This window comes from Rhinopithecus bieti, unplaced genomic scaffold (genome assembly GCF_001698545.2).
Source record: "Rhinopithecus bieti isolate Rb0 unplaced genomic scaffold, ASM169854v2 scaffold_32004, whole genome shotgun sequence".
NCBI lineage: Eukaryota > Metazoa > Chordata > Mammalia > Primates > Cercopithecidae > Rhinopithecus > Rhinopithecus bieti.
Genome location: NW_016813540.1, coordinates 41,018 through 44,345, shown reverse-complemented (window position 1 = coordinate 44,345; position 3,328 = coordinate 41,018). Strand labels below are relative to the sequence as shown.

Below are 3,328 nucleotides of genomic sequence, written 5' to 3'. Positions count from 1 at the left end.
TTTGATATACGGATTTAATTTCCCTTGGATATATATACCCAGCAATGAATGGGATTGTTGGATCATATGGTAATTATATTTTTAATTTTTTGAGGAACCTCCATACTGTTTTTCACAGTGGCTGTACGAATTTACGTTTCCACCAACAGTATTGGTTTTCTTTTGTCCCTATCCTCCCAACACTTGTTATCTTTCTTTCTTTTTTTTTTTTTTATAATAGTCATTTTGACTGGGGTAAAATGAAACCATTGTGGCTTCAATTTGCATATCTGTGATGATTAGTGGTGTTGAACATTTTTTCATATATCTGTTGGCCATTTGTATGTCTTCTTTTGAAAAATGTCAGACTTCTGCTTCTGAGTCAAAGCCATGGTAGTGACAAATTCAAGCCCTGAGCACCCGTTGTGTTCTTTGATGTCAGCATTGGCAGTCAGGTAGTTGGCCACATGAAGATGCAGCTCTTTGTAGACATTGTATCTAACACAACTGAGAACTTTAGGCAGTTCTGCACCAGATAATTCAGTAGAGATCGGGTTCCAATAGGATACAAAGGGAGCACCTTTCACAGGCTCATAAAGGATTTCATGATTCAGAGTGGAGATTTTGTTAATGGAGATGTTACTGGAGTCACCAGCATTTACCAGGGACTATTTGCAGATGAAAATTTTAAAATCAGACACCCAGCTCCAGTCCTGCTTTCCATGGTGAACAGTGGTCACAGTACAAATGGCTGTCAGTTCTTTATCACCTGCTGTAAGTGCAATGGTCTGGATGGGAAGCATGTAGTGTTTGGAAAAATCATTGATGGACTTCTACTGATGAAAAAGATTGGGAATGTTCCCACAGGCCCCAATAATAAGGCCAAGGTACATATGCTGATCTCACGGTGTCGGGAGATGTATTTCAGACCAAGACTGAATCAGACCTTCACTTCCTCTTGGCGATGTTCTTGAGTAAGATAATCTGGACTGGCCCCTATGTTTGCTTCCCTGCCTGCTGCTACGCCATTTGACCAACAGACTCTGGAAGTATCAGAGATTCAGAATCCAAGATTGTGTTTCAGTTTTCAACTGTAAATAACGGTTTTTGTATGTTTAAAAAAACAAATAAAAATGTCTATTTAGATCTTTTGCCCATTTTAATAGGATTATTTGGTTGCTTGCTATTGAGTTGAGTGGCTTACATATTTTGTTATTAGTCTCTTCTCAGATGCATAGTTTGCAAATATTTTCACCCACTTTATAGATTGTCTCTTCACTCCATTGATTATGTCCTTTGCTATGCAGTAGCTTTTAATTTTATGTAATCTCATTTGTCTATTTTTACTCTTGTTGCCTGTGCCTTTGAGTTCTTATTTAAAAATCCTTGCCCAGTCCAATTTTATGAAGCATTTATCCATATTTTCTTTTAGTAATTTTATAATTTGGGACTTACATATAAGTCTTTAATATATTTTGGGTTGATTTTTGTATATAGTGAGAGATAGGTGTCTTGTTTCTCCTTCTGCATGTGGATATCCAGTTTTCCCAGCACTATTTATCAAAGAGACTGTCCTTTTTTTTCCCATGCATGTTCATGGTGCCTTTGTTGAAAATCAATTGGCTATACATGCATAGATTTATTTCTGGGTTCTCTATTCTGTTTCATTGGTCTATGTGTCTGCTTTTATGCCAATACCATGTTGTTTTGGTTACAATAGATTTGTAGAGTATTTTGAAGTCAGATAGTATGATGCCTCTCACCAGCTTTCTTCTTTTTGCTCAAGATTGCTTTGACTATCCAGCATCTTTTACATTTCAATACCTCGTTATGATCTTTGGTCCTTGGCTCTTACAGTATTTTCTAAGTCGATCACAACAGTTTTTAATATCATTGTCTTCCCTAATTAGCCTGTAGAAACAAAGTCTACAGTTTAGAAACTATTAAATGCTTTAATTGATATCCTTGCATGGTCCCTAGACTTAGTCAGACTTTTGACCTTCACCATTCTTCCCGTGTCGTCCACAAACCTGGGCCACCAACTTCTCACCTGTTCTTAGAATCCTAAGAGCTACTAGGAAATTAACAAAATTGCATGACAATTTTCTACCACTTTCTTCCTTCAACTTTGGGTCTCCTAAATTTTTTACATTCCTTTTATTTATATCTTATTGTCTTCCAACTATATTCTGCTTACTCTTTCCACAAATCTCAAACAGCCTGAGTTGAACTTTTAAGTCTGTCTCTCCTGTGGTAGCTACCAGATGAAATTACCATTCAGTTTGTCTTCAAGACTTGTTTTGTGCAGGATTCTTGGAAGCTTCCCTGCACATATGTCCTTTGATGGTTATAATTTGAGCAGGGTTCACACATTGATTTTGGGGCTCACCCCTCTGCATTTCTCTTTGTTTTAGGGTTTTAACCTTATTTTCTAGCCATTGTGCCATCATTAAACTCTTCCTCTAACATGTCAAGTCAGTAAGAGTGAGATTTTATGCTACAACATGCTATATGGATGAGAAAGTGCCTTTTGGCAAAATGGAGTAAAGACTCAAAATTCACTAAGTGCAATTCCTGTCTTTCAATAGTTGACTTCTCTTCCATTTCTGCCTGTTTTTAGTTGCTGTCCACTGTATTCAAATCACTAGATTTGAACGCAGATTTTTTGGTATTTTGGTAGGTTTTCTTGGTATTTTTTTCCAGATTTTATAATTTTTGTTTTCTGGAGGGTATGACTAAAGTGCTGTACCATTAATGGAAGATGGGATTCTTATACATAGTTTTAAATTTCCTTTTTATGGTTTTAGTTCTAAGAAATTTAATTTGCATATTTTCAAATCTGAAGCTTTTTTTTTTTCTTTGTTCTTTTGTTTTGAGACAAGGTCTTGCTCTGTTGCCCAGGCTGGAGTGCAGTGGTACAATCGCAGCTCACTGCAGACTCAAACTCCTGGGCTCCAGTGATCCTCCCACCTCAGTCTCCTGATTAGCTGGGACTGCAAGCATGCACCACAATAGCCAACTAATTTTTTGTATTTTTTTGTAGAGATGGGGTTTTGCCATGTTGCCCAGGTTGGTCTCAAACTCCTAGTCTCAAGCAATTTGCCCACCTTGGCCTCCCAAAGGGCTGTAATTACAGGTATGAGGCACCACGCCCAGCTATAGCTCTTTTTTTATGGTCACTTGGGCTTTATTCATATTTTAATTTTTTTTAATTTATTTAAATCTTTTAGATATATTTTGTTTTTGATATTGATATTCAGCATCCTTCTGGGTCTGCATCTGATGTTTGTTTTATTCATGGTACCTTGTTTCCTTGTGTGATTTATTATATTGATTGTAAGCTTAAAAG

At 36.7% G+C, this 3,328-nt stretch overlaps 1 pseudogene; it reads left to right on the top strand.

Moving 5' to 3' along the window:
* The first annotated feature begins 369 nt into the window (after positions 1-369).
* Positions 370-953, top strand: LOC108512990 (peptidyl-prolyl cis-trans isomerase H pseudogene; annotated as a pseudogene).
* The last annotated feature ends 2,375 nt before the right edge of the window (positions 954-3,328 follow it).